The following is a 15,055-nucleotide window of genomic DNA, read 5'->3' as shown; positions in this document are numbered from 1 at the left end:
GCGACTCCGGGATGCTGGCTTTCTAGGCAAAGTTCCTCTGTCCAGTGTCTGTGTTCTTTTTATTGGCCAGTCTGAGATATGGCTTTTTCTTTGCAACTCTGTCTAGAAGGCCAGCATCCCGGAGTCGCCTCTTCACTGTTGACGTTGAGACTGGTGTTTTGTGGGTATTATTTAATGAAGCTGCCAGTTGGGGACTTGTGAGGCGTCTGTTTCTCAAACTAGAAACTCAAATGTACTTGACTTCTTGCTCAGTCATGCACCGGGGCCTCCCACTCCTTTTTCTATTCTGGTTAGTGCCAGTTTGCACTTTTCTGTGAAGGGAGTAGTACACAGCGTTGTACGAGATCTTCAGTTTCTTGGCAATTTCTCGCATGGAATAGCCTTAGTTTCTCAGAACAAAAATATACTGACATGTTTCAGAAGAAAGGTCTTTGTTTCTGGCCATTTTGAGCCTGTAATCCAACCTACAAATTCTGATGCTCCAGATACTCAACTAGTCTAAAGAAGGCCAGTTTTCAGCAGTGCTAACATAATTGCAAAAGGGTTTTCTAATGATCAATTAGCCTTTTAAAATGATAAACTTGGATTAGCTAACACAACGTGCCATTGGAACACAGGAGTGATGGTTTCTGATAATGGGCCTCTGTACGCCTATGTAGATATTCCATAAAAAATCATCCATTTCCAGCTACAGTAGTAATTTACAACATTAACAATGTCTACACTGTATTTCTGGTCAATTTGATGATATTATGATGGACCAAAAATGTGCTTTTCTTTCAAAAACAAGGACATTTCTATGTGATCCCAAACTTTTGAACGGTAGTGTCTGTATGTATATATATATATATATGACATAAACCAATCAATAATGGTATAACAAAGGGATGGCGATTTCAGCTATGTCATTTGAATGTTGAGTACTGCTGCATGGGTGAAAGTCTGAAGAAAAATTCTATAATAATTCTCGTTTTCAGTCTCATCAGCAAGGCATTCAGAATGCAAAACCTTATTTAACATTCGACTGACATCATCTGAAGCTATTTGACAGCCTCAGTATGTTTTCCATTTCCAAATTTCCCCCCATTTTGTTAGAAATGAGTAACGTAATCGATTTTTTAAATGACTTGCATAAACAAATTGCTGAGCAGCAGCACACCGCATGCAGCAACAAACAACACAACACATATTTTATGTCCGTCTTTTTCAATGTTCTGGATGGTTAGCCCCAGTCTCATCTCTTCTATCAATGCTGAGTCTGAGGGTGCATCCACAATAACATCATATATAGTGCACTACTTTTGACCACAGCCAAATGAGCTATGATTGGAGTGATGATCCGGCAACAACAGCTAGTTCTGAGAATTAAATAACAAACTGAGTCCTGGGGGACTGACTGCATTAGAACCTCCTAAACAGTCAAAGTGCCCCCTATGCATAGTAACAGACCAATCTGTTTACACAAACACTGATTTATCCCCTCAGTGACTCTGAAATTATGGCTTCAATGGAAGAATACATTTATTAGAATAGACTTTATTCAATTTCCCAATACTTTATTAATTAATCTTTAGCAGAGAATGAAAATGTGTGTTTTATCCAATCCAGAAGGCATTTCTTTATGTTTCTACTCCTGTGGTGTGTGCTGATACTGTACCAGACAATATCCTACATGGAAATGTGTTTTTCTCCCTGGAGTAGAACTAAACATTTGTGCATTAAGAGACTGACTGATGTGGTCTCTTTGATTCATCATCCTTACCTGCATACCATCTTTTTAGATATTAACCAATTCTCTTTGAGACATACTGGAGAGGTTTCTAAACCATTGCTGTGGTTTCAAGAGGCTACCTGAAACACAGGAACAATACAAAGACACATATCAATTATTTATAGTTTTATCACTTTCAAATAACACATTTTAATACTCAACTACACAACAATGTCTCTGGAAATGACTTGTGAAAGATGTTAATAAAGTAGAAACTTCTTAAAGAATGTATCATGCAAATAGTGGCTAACTCAATATGTCAACTTTTTCAAGGCTTGAAAGGAAAAGCACAAACATCCGAGCTTATAACAAAGTACTTGGTAAATCCTTTAGAGAAATCATATCAGCAGAGAAAAAAAAATCTCAAATGTTAACAAGTGTTGTTTCCCTGAAATGGCTATTGATTTCCTGCTCATGTGAAATAAGTGTAGAGGGTGTTGATAATTTCATATTCAACCTTTAGATTTAATCAGGTCGAACTGACAGCAGATCAATACATTTTCATCTCTATCATCTCACCATTGCGTAATATCTACTCTCATTTCAAACACACTTAATTTCACCTAAAACTTAAAGGGACAGTTCATCCAAATTATAAAATAGCATTGGTTGCCTTTTTAAAATAATCTAACGAGGCAAGTCAGTTAATAGAACAAATTCTTATTTACAATGACGGCGTACACTGGCCAAACATGGGCCAATTGGCCACCGCCTTCTGGGAATCCCAACCCCGGCAGGTTGTGATACAGCCTGGAATTTAACCAGGGTGTCTGTAGTGACACTTCAAGCACTGAGATGCAGTGCCTGAGACCGCTGTGCCACTCGGGAGCCTTACCCTGTAAGCAGTCTGTAGAATCCAATCCATGCTTTGGTGTTGTTTACCAGGCCAAATGCTAACTTTTTAGCATTTGTGGCACAAACCCAATGCAAGTCAATATCCCAGAAGTTAGCATTTTTCGTAATATTGGTGAACTATCCCTTTATCTGTTGGGGAGATTTCCGTACTGTTTGGTCCTTGGTCAGGTTTTTATTTTTGAATCACTTTTCTCTTGGGAGATGACCTCACTGTTTAGGCCGACACCAGGGTTATTAAACCACTTTTCTTTTGGAAGCTACAATTGAAGTTGGAAGTGTACATACACCTTAGCCAACTACATTTAAACTCTGTTTTTCACAATTCCTGACATTTAATTAATCCTTGTAAAAATCCCAATCTTAGGTCAGTTAGGATTACCACTTTATTTTAAGAATGTGAAATGTCAGAATAATAGTAGAGAGAATTATATATTTCAGCTTTTATTTATTTAATCACATTCCCAGTGGATCAGAAGTTAACATACACTCAATTAGTATTTGGTAGCATTGCCTTTAAATTGTTTAACTTGGGTCAAACGTTTCGGGTAGCCTTCCCCCAATAAATTGGGTGAATTTTGGCCCATTTCTCATGACAGAGCTGGTGTAACTGAGTCAGGTTTGTAGGCCTCCTTGCGCGCATACAGTTTTTCAGTTCTTCCCACACATTTTCTATAGGATGGGGTCAGGGCTTTGTGATGGCCACTTCAATACCTTAGCTTTGTTGTCCTTAAGCCATTTTGCCACAACTATGAAAGTATGCTTGGGGTCATTGTCCATTTGGAAGACCCATTTGCGACCAATCTTTATCTTCCTGACTGATGTCTTGAGAGGTTGCTTCAATATATCCACATAATTTTTCTACCTCATGATGCCATCTATTTTGTGAAGTGCACCACAACGTGCAGCAAAGCACCCCCACAACATGATGCTGCCACCCGTGCTTCACGGTTGGGATGGTGTTCTTTGGCTGGCAAGCCTCCCCCTCTTTCCTCCAAACATAACAATGGTCATTATGGCCAAACAGTTCTATTTTTGTTTCATCAGACCAGAGGACATTTCTCCAAAAAGTACGATATTTGTCCCTATGTGCAGTTGCAAACCGTAGTCTGGCTTTTTAATGTTGTTTTGGAGCAGTGGCTTCTTCCTTGCTGAGCGTCCTTTCAGGTTATATCGATATAGGACTCGTTTTACTGTGGATATAGATACTTTTGTACCTGTTTCCTCCAGCATCTTCACAAGGTCCTTTGCTGTTGTTCTGGGATTGATTCACACTTCGCACCAAAGTACGTTCATCTCTAGGAGTCAGAACGCGTCTCCTTCCTGAGTGGTATGACGGCGGCGTGATCCCATGGTGTTCATACTTGTGTACTATTGTTTGTACAGATGAACGTGGTACTTTCAGGCGTTTGGAAATTGCTGACAAGGATGATCCAGACTTGTGGAGGTCTACAATTTTTTTTCTGAGGTCTTGGCTGATTTCTTTTGATTTTCCCATGATGTCAAGTGACATTGTGTTTGAAGGTATTCCTTCAAATACATCCCCAGGTACACCTCCAATTGACTCAAATTATGTCAATTCGCCTATCAGAAGCTTTTAAAGCCATGATGTCATTTTCTAGAATTTTCCAAGCTGTTTAAAGGCACAGTCAACATAGTGGATGTAAACTTCTGACCCACTGGAATTGTGATACAGTGAATTATAAGTGAAATAATCTGTCTGTAAACAATTGTTGGAAAGATTACTTGTGTCATGCACAAAGTAGATGTCCTAACCGACTTGCAAAAACTATAGTTTGTTAACAAGAAATTTGTGGAGTGGTTGAAAAACGAGTTTTAATGACTCCAACCTAAGTGTATGTAATCTTCCGACATCAACTGTATATCATCATGTAGGTCTACATCAGTTTCTGTTTTGATTTTATCACTAATGGACCATGAAATAAGAAAAAATACAGTCCCACACTGTAGTATTCCTAGTTATTTGTTATGATGTGACGGAACCAACCTTTCAACACACAGTGCGTTCTTCAGGATTCCTTCTCCACTGAATGTTCATTCTGTTGGCAGGTAGCCTAGCGTTTAACTGAAAGGTTGCTGGTTTGAATCCCTCCTCTCCCATTCAGTCTGTGACTACCCTGCCCTGGCTGTCGCCTGTGGGAGTTGACTGATAGATACTGAGATGGATGGGCAAGGCAGTGTGTCTGCAGCACCCCTGTCAACCTGATGGCCTGCTGGTTGCTGAGGGATGACCATCCAGTCCTGACCCCCTCATTACCCACCACGTCTACTGGCTCCATGATGGAGTAGGAGTGGATCAGTAGCATTGACCTCCTGTCCTTTCTCTCCCTCTCACTCTCCCTCTCACTCTCCCCTTCACTGTCTGCTCCTCTCGTCTTTATGACGGATCATGAGATTGCACACTAGTATAACTATATCCGTCCAAGCCTCTTGATTACAGTGTTGATTAATAATCTCCATCAACCATACAGGGGGTCCTGATCACTTCGCTCCCTTCCTTCTCACCCAGGCAGGCCACCTGTCAATTAGGATTATTAATCTGTTATTACCCCCCCAACTATATGTGCCCGCCTGTCACTCCCTAAATCACATTACCACAGAATAAGTGATGGTATGTCTTGATACACTTCTCCAGTGACCAGCAGGTGTGTGTGTGTGTGTGTGTGTGTGTGTGTGTGTGTGTGTGTGTGTGTGTGTGTGTGTGTCCAGAATCACATCAATTCACCCTGCTGTTGTCTCAGTTAGAAAAGGGATGGATGGAAGAATGAAATGGAGGGATATTTGAAGCGATGAGCAGGCCCTTTGGTTCTGACAGGACCTGTATTTGTTTGTGAAGGAGAGATGACAACCCCTTATTGATTGATTGGTGCTTTGTTTGGTGCTGTAAGGGTTGAAATGGGTGCCATTGTTTTTCAGGCCCCAGACTGTCCCCATATATACTGTTAGGACCATCTAAGGAGGACAGGGCAATACATACTTTTTCATTTTTTGTATTCCAAAACCACTATCATGAGGCAATCATTGCCTCATCCTGTCAATTGCTGAAAAAGTTTACAGCAATGTAGACTATGTGACTTTTTCAGAAGTAAGATGCTTACAGAGAGTAAAACTGAGATCACACGCTGGGATGTGGAGCTAAAACTGAAGGTATGCTCACCTGACAGCACTAATTAGCCATGTGGTCAAACTGAAGTCTCCATTTTCCTTCCTGAAGGTTAACTTCCTTGTTAAGTAGCTGTCTAAGTAGCTGTCTACACTAAAGTCACAGGGAAAGTTCTGTATAATGAAGTTACTACTACTGGTGTGACCTATGGACCCACAGAGGAGCACTCTGTTTATGTCGCTGTTCCAAATTTCAATTTCACTTTCTCTACCTAACCCAGTCTCTGTCCCCATATCTGTTCTCTCTCTCCCCTCACACACGCTCTCTCCCCAACATATCTATCTTCTCCCCGACACTCGCTCTCTCCCCCATATCTTCTTCTCTTATGACCACACTCTCTCTTTCTTACCCCCACATTCTCTCTCTCTCTCCCCCTCTCCTCCTCTCTCTTATATGTTCTATTAAGGTTGGGAGACAAGGCGGAAGAGGGGGAAGTAAAGTTAAAAAGATGTACAGTACCATTTAAAAGTTTGGACACAACTACTCATTCAAGGGGTTTTCTAACCTGTTGTAACTACCCTTCCCGGATCCGGGAGTGTAATCATCATCTGACACTAATTAGCATAACGCAACAGACATAAATATTACTAGGAAATATTCAGATTCATGAAATCACAAGTGAAATATATTGAAACACAGCTTAGCATTTTGTTAATCACCCTGTCATCTCAGATTTTGAAAATATGCTTTACAGACAAAGCAAGACAAGCATTTGTGTAAGTTTATCGATAGCCTAGCATAGCATTATGCCTAGCTAGCAGCAGGCAACCTGGTCACGAAAATCAGAAAAGCAATCAAATTAAATCGTTTACCTTTGATGACCTTTGGATGTTTTCACTTACGAGACTCCCAGTTAGATAGCAAATGTTCCTTTTTTCCAAAAATATTATTTTTGTAGGCGAAATAGCTCCGTTTGTTCTTCACGTTTGGCTGAGAAATCGACCGGAAATTGCGGTCAGGAAAACACTGAAAAATATTCAAAATTAGCTCCATAATATCGACAGAAACATGGCAAACGTTGTTTATAATCAATCCTCAAGGTGTTTTTCAAATATCTATTTGATAATATATCCCCCGGGACAATTGGAATTTCAGTAGGACTGAGAGGAAAAATGGCTAACTCTGTATTTTACGCAAGAATCACTCTGAGAGCCATCAGGTGACCACTTACGCAATATAGTCGCTTACGCTCATTCAACAACATAAATGCGTGAAACTAGGTCAAAATGCTGTAGACACCTTGGGGAATACGTAGAAAAAGGAATCTGGTTGATAGCCCATTCACTGCTCAATAGGGACGCATCGGAACGCAGAGCTTTCAAAACATGAGTCACTTCCGGATTGGATTTTTCTCAGGCTTTCGCCTGCAATATCAGTTCTGTTATACTCACAGACAATATTTTTACAGTTTTGGGAACTTTAGAGTGTTTTCTATCCTAAACTGTCAATTATATGCATATTCTAGCATCTTGTCCTGACAAAATAGCCCGTTTACTTTGGGAACGTTATTTTTCCAAAAATGAAAATACTGCCCCCTAGTTACAAGAATTCTTACTATTTTCTACATTGTAGAATAACAGAACATCAAAACTATGAAACAACACATATGGAATCACGTAGTAACCAAAAAGGTGTTTAAAAAATATATATGAGATTCTTCAAAGTACCCACCCTTTGTCGATGACAGCTTTGCACACTTTTTGCATTCTCTCAACCAGATTCACCTGGAATGCTTTTGAGTTCCTATGTATGTTGAGCACTTGTTGGCTGATTTTCCTTCACTCTGCGGTCCAACTCATCCCAAACCATCTCAATTGGGTTGAGGTCGGGTGATTGTGGAGGCCAGGTCATCTGATGCAGCACTCCATCACTCTCCTTCTTGGTCAAATAGCCCTTACACAGCCTGGAGGTGTGTTGTGTCATTGTCCTGTTGAAAAAGAAATGATAGACCCACTAAGCGCAAACATGATGGGATGGTGTAACGCTGCAGAATGCTGTGGTAGCCATGCTGGTTAAGTGTGCCTTGAATGCCTTGAAAGCACCATCACACCTCCTCCTCCTCCATACTTCATGGCGGGAACCACACATGTGGAGATCATCCGTTCATTTACTTTGCGTCTCACAAAGACACGGCGGTTGGAACCAAAATCTCAAATTTGGAAACATCAGACCAAAGGAAAGATTTCCATTGCTTGTGTTTCTTGGCCCAAGAAAGTCGCTTCTTATTGGTGTCCTTTAGTAGTGGTTTCTTTGCAGCAATTCGACCATGAAGGCCTGATTCACGCAGTCTCCTCTGAACAGTTGATGTTGAAATGTGTCTGTTACTTTAAGTTTGTTAAGCATTTATTTGGGGCTGGTAACTCTAATGAACTTATCCTCTGCAGTAGAGGTAATTCTGGGTCTTCTTTTCCTGTGGCGGTCCTTATGAGAGCCAGTTTCACCAAAGCGCTTGATGGTTTTTGTGACTGCAATTGAAGAAACTTTATAAGTTCTTGAAATTTTCCACATTGACTGACCTTCATGTCTTAGAGTAATGATGGACTGTTTATTTGAGCTCTTCTTGCCATAATATGGACTTGGTCTTTTAGAAAATAGGGCTATCTTCTGTATACCACCCCTACCATGTCACAACACAACTGATTGGCTCAAATGCGTTAAGAAAGAAAGAAATTCCACAAATTAACTTTTAACAAGGCACACCTGTTAATTGAAATGCATTCCAGGTGACTACCTCATGAAGCTAGTTGAGAGAATGCCAAGAATGTGCAAAGCTGTCATCAAGGCAAAGGGTGGCTACTTTGAAGAATCGCAAATATAAAATATATTTAGATTTGTTTAACTTTTTTTTGGTTACTACATGATTCCGTATATATTATTTCATAATTTTGATGTCTTCACTATTATTCTACAATGTAGAAAATTGTAAAAATAAAGAAAAACCCTTGAATGAGTAGGTGTATCCAAACTGACTGGTACTGTATGTGTACCTTGGAAAAACAAAGTGAACGAGCTTGTGGGACTTTTTTATTTTTTTTCTGTCAGATGAATTTTTTTACCTGACAGAAGGTGATAACAGCATACCTCTGTCTGACTTCCCATGCAGAGTAGAGCAATAATCACCCTATATGAAAATGTCAGGGAATATATGAATATGTCAGAGACAATTTATTAATAAATGTTTGTCTGTTTACCTGTCGTCCGATCAGTGTCGATCTGTCTTACTTTCCTCTCTGTTTGCTTTGCTCTGTCGCTCTGTTTCTGCCTGACCATCAATCTTATTATCTAATCGCTAAATAGAAGAGAAAAAACACATGCCTAGTCTGCATATCTCTGACAGGGTGTCATACTGTATGAAGAGGCTGGAGGTCTGAAGGTGGCTGTCTGGGCTGTTTTGTTGTGTCAGTTCTGGGTCTTGGTCTATCTCGTCTCAGGTAGAGAGCTGAAAAATTCATTTTTGTCAGGTTAACGGTTTTTGTTGGACACAATCAAACGTCTCTGTGATATGGAATTTCAGAGTGAAAATAAAGACGCTTGATAAGATTTATTCCAGGCACAATATTGCCAATAACAACATCTCCATGTCACACCTTACTATTTGAACTAAAGAAGTGACACCAGTAGTGGAAAAAGTACCCAATTGTCATACTTGAGTAAAAGTAAAGATGCCGTAATAGAAAACAAATCAAGTAAAAGTAAAAGTCACCCAGTAAAATACTACTTGAGTAAAAGTCTAAAAGTATTTGGTTTTAAATATACTTAATTATCAAAAGTAAATATAATTGGTAAAATGTACTTAAGTATCAAAGGAAAAGTATAAATAATTTAATATTCCTTAAATTATGCAAACCAGACGGCAGGATTTTCTTGTTTTTTAAATTTACGGATAGACGGGGCACACTCGAACACTCAGACATAATTTACAAATGAAGCATCTGTGTTTAGGTAGTCCGTGAATTGGACCATTTTCCTGTCCTGCTAAGAATTCTAAATGTAACAAGTACTTTTGGGTGTGGAGTAAAAAGTACATTATTTTCTTTAGGAATGTGGTGAAGTAAAAGTAGTCAAAAATAACAATAGTGAAGTAAAATACAGATACCCCCAAAAAACGACGTTAATTGTACTGTAAAGTATTTTTACGTAATTACTTTACACCACTGAGTGACACATATTACGAGTCCAAAGTATTTGTTCAAAATGAGCTAAAAGGTCTTCCTGTACTGTATCTCACCCTCACCGCAATACGAGTTCTTCCCAGCACTTTCCTCAGTAAAATACCATGTCCTTTAGATAAGATAATATTTATATATCCATCCCACAGAATAAGATCAAGCAATTGTCCAGATATTATCATATTGAACCTGTTCTCTTTATTGCTACTGTATGACCTACATACAGTGCCTTGCGAAAGTATTCAGCCCCCTTGAACTTTGCGACCTTTTGCCACATTTTAGGCTTCAAACATAAAGATATAAAACTGTATATTTTGTGAAGAATCAACAACAAGTGGGACACAATCATGAAGTGGAACGACATTTATTGGATATTTCAAACTTTTTTAACAAATCAAAAACTGAAAAATTGGGCGTGCAAAATTATTCAGCCCCCTTAAGTTAATACTTTGTAGCGCCACCTTTTGCTGTGATTACAGCTGTAAGTCGCTTGGGGTATGTCTCTATCAGTTTTGCACATCGAGAGACTGAAATTTTTCCTCATTCCTCCTTGCAAAACAGCTTGAGCTCAGTGAGGTTGGATGGAGAGCATTTGTGAACAGCAGTTTTCAGTTCTTTCCACAGATTCTCGATTGGATTCAGGTCTGGACTTTGACTTGGCCATTCTAACACCTGGATATGTTTATTTTTGAACCATTCCATTGTAGATTTTGCTTTATGTTTTGGATCATTGTCTTGTTAGAAGACAAATCTCCGTCCCAGTCTCAGGTCTTTTGCAGACTCCATCAGGTTCTTCCAGAATGGTCCTGTATTTGGCTCCATCCATCTTCCCATCAATTTGATCCATCTTCCCTGTCCCTGCTGAAGAAAAGCAGGCCCAAACCATGATGCTGCCACCACCATGTTTGACAGTGGGGATGGTGTGTTCAGCTGTATTGCTTTTACGCCAAACATAACGTTTTGCATTGTTGCCAAAAAGTTCAATTTTGGTTTCATCTGACCAGAGCACCTTCTTCCACATGTTTGGTGTGTCTCCCAGGTGGCTTGTGGCAAACTTTAAACGACACTTTTTATGGATATCTTTAAGAAATGGCTTTCTTCTTGCCACTCTTCCATAAAGGCCAGATTTGTGCAATATACGACTGATTGTTGTCCTATGGACAGAGTCTCCCACCTCAGCTGTAGATCTCTGCAGTTCATCCAGAGTGATCATGGGCCTCTTGGCTGCATCTCTGATCAGTCTTCTCCTTGTATGAGCTGAAAGTTTAGAGGGACGGCCAGGTCTTGGTAGATTTGCAGTGGTCTGATACTCCTTCCATTTCAATATTATCGCTTGCACAGTGCTCCTTGGGATGCTTAAAGCTTGGGAAATCTTTTTGTATCCAAATCCGGCTTTAAACTTCTTCACAACAGTATCTTGGACCTGCCTGGTGTGTTCCTTGTTCTTCATGATGCTCTCTGCGCTTTTAACGGACCTCTGAGAATATCACAGTGCAGGTGCATTTATACGGAGACTTGATTACACACAGGTGGATTGTATTTATCATCATTAGTCATTTAGGTCAACATTGGATCATTCAGAGATCCTCACTGAACTTCTGGAGAGAGTTTGCTGCACTGAAAGTAAAGGGGCTGAATAATTTTGCACGCCCAATTTTTCAGTTTTTGATTTGTTAAAAAAGTTTGAAATATCCAATAAATGTCGTTCCACTTCATGATTGTGTCCCACTTGTTGTTGATTCTTCACAAAAAAATACAGTTTTATATCTTTATGTTTGAAGCCTGAAATGTGGCAAAAGGTCGCAAAGTTCAAGGGGGCCGAATACTTTCGCAAGGCACTGTAGTATCTTCCATTTCCCCAAGAGATTCTGTAATAGGGCGGTTGGGATTCAATTGTTAAATACAATGGATATTTATATTCCCACAGCAGGGAGTCCCTAGTCTGGCCACAGATCGGTTTGTGCTGTCTCGCTAGGTGTTGGTATGACCGCACAAACAGATCTGGGACCAGGCTTGGGTGTCCCGGATGGATGGAGGTGACACTTGATTCATTGAAATTGTCAGTCTGGCTGATTCTGGTCATAGGAAACACAGAAAAAAGGCCCACTTTAGTCTGTCAGACCCTTAAAGCAGTAGTCATGTTGTATACCAATGGATTTTTGTCAGCTGCTTTTAATCCTGCAGTACACATTGTGTGTGTGTGTGTGTGTGTGTGTGTGTGTGTGTGTGTGTGTGTGTGTGTGTGTGTGTGTGTGTGTGTGTGTGTGCGTCTGTAAAGCCTAGGGGTTTTGTCCTCTTTCAATCTTAATCCAGGTGGAACACTAGTTCATTATAACAGTGCTTCATTGAAACTAATCTTAATGAAACTCTCACCACAGACCTCCCCACTTACAGTACCTGAGGTTGTCAGAGAAGTGTGTGTGTGTGTGTGTGTGTGTGTGTGTGTGTGTGTGTGTGTGTGTGTGTGTATGTGTGTGTGTGTGTATTTTGGCTAGTTAGTCTTCTACAGGACCTGCAGGTGTTACAGAAGAGATCTGAGGTTCATTCTTAGTCACTGCAGTAGAACAATCCAGAAGAATCATAAGAATCATAAATAGGGCAACAATTATACAGAACACGGTTAATCTGGTATTGTTCATCAGCTGTTCGTTATTTAAGGAAACTGAAGAAGCTGGTTTTATCAAAGGAGGATACTTTTTTTTATCAAAACATCTCATATGATAGGACACTTGCACACGCGCACACACACACACACACACACACACACACACACACACACACACACACACACAACATCCTCTGTCCGGCCATCGACCAAACAAACAAATAAACTCTCCTTTGATGTGGACGTTGGAGTCACTGAGGAAAAGAGAAAAAGAAAGGAAGAAAGAGAAAGAAGAGAGAGCCAACATACATGAGGCTCAGGCTCCAGTGACGATCAAAGGAAAATGACTCCACTTTTCTTACAGATTATGGGGTTGCAATGCACTCAGAAAAGACTTACGTCATTCATTTCATTGTGCTAGCCTGCTATAGCCCACTCTCTGTATGTGTCCCAAACGACACCCTATTCTCTATTTTGTGGACTACTTTTGACCAAAGACCTATAGGGCCTGGTCAAAAGTAGTGCACTGAATAGGGAGTAGGGTGCGATTTTGGACACAGTCTCCATGGTCAATGTTCTGAATGGACTTTTTGCAATTGGCAAAGTCCATTGTCCTTTTAAGGTTGTAATTTTAAGGTTTTTGTATTGCCGTGTTGGAGTGCTCCTCCAAAATCAATTAAGATAAAATTGCCATTTTTGTTTTCCTGGAGAACCAAACCAAGGACCTTCTATGGTAGTTTTCTTGTAGTAAGAATGAATGTGCTTTAGCGTTCGCGTCGATGTAGTTTTGTGTTGAGGTCTCAGGGTGGCAACATTGAGAACAAGCCTGGAGCTATCCAAACCAAAAGAACTCTGCTAAATATCCAAAATACCAGGGATAGCCTCAGACAATGAACTCACACCTACAATATTTATCTGTTTCACTGTTTCGCCTATCGCGGATCTCAGCTTTAAAGCTTATCATAGCTCTACCTCTCCCATGAACTAGCCTAGTGTTCATCTTTGGAAATGTTGTTATACATTGTTAATTTGCCAGAGTGAGAGTACAGGAGCCATTGCATAAGGGTATGATTTGAGGCTGAGCTGATTCTATTCCATTGATTTAACTGGACACATGTTTGTTAGCCTGCAAGTCTGAGAGGAGGGTTGGATGGGAGCAGCTGTTCTCTATTAGAAACCTGGGCTCCTTCCAAATTCCATGATATAATGTTGGAATCCATCTTGCTCTCTCATCACCTCTCTCTCTCTCTCTCTCTCTCTGTGTGTTGGAGTGATGCTAAAGCAGTGTGCAAGCACATCAAGTAGAAAGTGTGAAATTGCAGGCAAACACTGAGTGACCGTTTTGAATTAGCCTGCAGTGAATCATTTCTAGCCCATCCCCCAGCTCCTAGCTAGCTACATTTAGTTCCCACCCACTCAACTGTCCCTTATCATCCCATTCCACTGAGGACCTGAGCAAAAAGATGTCCCACTGGGGGCTCTGACACACACACACACACACACACACACACACACACACACACACACACACAAACACACACACAAACACACCCACACACAGACACACACAGACACACACACAAGCAGTTCACGCACTTCCATCAGCCTCCTAAAATCATCCTTTTGTAGTTGTCGGTGCTGTTCCATCTTCATATGACAGGAGGCGATAACAATTATGTTCCAGCTAAAAAAAAAGGGAAGGGTGGGAGTAAGAGCGACAGGAAATATATAGTTTGAGAGTAAGTGTGTGATTGCGCATGTGTGTGTGTGTGTCTGTGTGTCTGTGTGTCTGTGTGTCTGTGTGTCTGTGTGTGTGTGTGTGTGTGTGTGTGTGTCTGTGTGTGTGTGTCTGCGTGTGAATCCTGCCTCCTTTCACCTCCCAGTTGGCCCATGGGCCTGTCGATCCGTGAAAAAAGCAGAGGGGAACACAGAACACACAGTTGGGGTGGCTGAGAGAGCGAGGTGACGATGGAGGAGTGTGTGTCTGTTTGTGCATGCGTGCAAGCATGTGTGTGTGGCCTCCTGAAGTGTAAGAGCGGGCCTTAGACCCTGCTCAGTGACACAGAAGAGAAGACAGCCAGTGGGAGACAGGGCAGAGGCAAACAGCAGGAGGGGTGATTGGCTGTAGAATGATTCTACACACAGCAGCATATCTTTAGGACCAATGGACCGCTGATACAGCCTGCTGATAGGAGAGCAGTGTGTGTGTGTGTGAGAGATGGCTGTCACGACACAGAGGTTGTTTGACTGGTCAGCACTGGCCATTCGTAGTGGGAGTTTGAATAAGAGGTCCAGGTTGATTTTTCACTATAACTAAACAAGGGATAGAGGCCCAGCAGAGTCTCCTACAAGGTGCTGATTCAGACAGACAGACAGACAGACAGACAGACAGACAGACAGACAGACAGACAGACAGACAGACAGACAGACAGACTGACAGATAGATAGATTTATAGATAGATAAATAGATAGAT

At 40.8% G+C, this 15,055-nt stretch overlaps 1 long non-coding RNA gene across 4 annotated transcripts in view; it reads right to left on the bottom strand.

Moving 5' to 3' along the window:
- The window catches only part of LOC149970243 (uncharacterized), a 157,002-nt gene that overhangs the window by 40,497 nt on the left and 101,450 nt on the right, over positions 1 to 15,055 (bottom strand). For 3 of the 4 annotated variants that reach the window (XR_016493579.1, XR_016493578.1, XR_016493580.1), the window contains exon 4: positions 1,763 to 1,851. The exons of the other annotated variant lie outside the window; for it this stretch is intronic. This is a non-coding gene — a long non-coding RNA (uncharacterized LOC149970243). The remainder of the gene's footprint in view (positions 1 to 1,762; positions 1,852 to 15,055) is intronic. 4 annotated transcript variants of the gene reach the window in all.

The sequence above is a fragment of the Oncorhynchus mykiss genome, chromosome 30, assembly GCF_057628025.1.
Source record: "Oncorhynchus mykiss isolate SJ-2025 chromosome 30, ASM5762802v1, whole genome shotgun sequence".
In the NCBI taxonomy this organism is placed as follows: Eukaryota; Metazoa; Chordata; class Actinopteri; order Salmoniformes; family Salmonidae; genus Oncorhynchus; species Oncorhynchus mykiss.
Note: the sequence above shows the minus strand (reverse complement) of the source record. Positions and strands in the feature narration are given on the sequence as shown.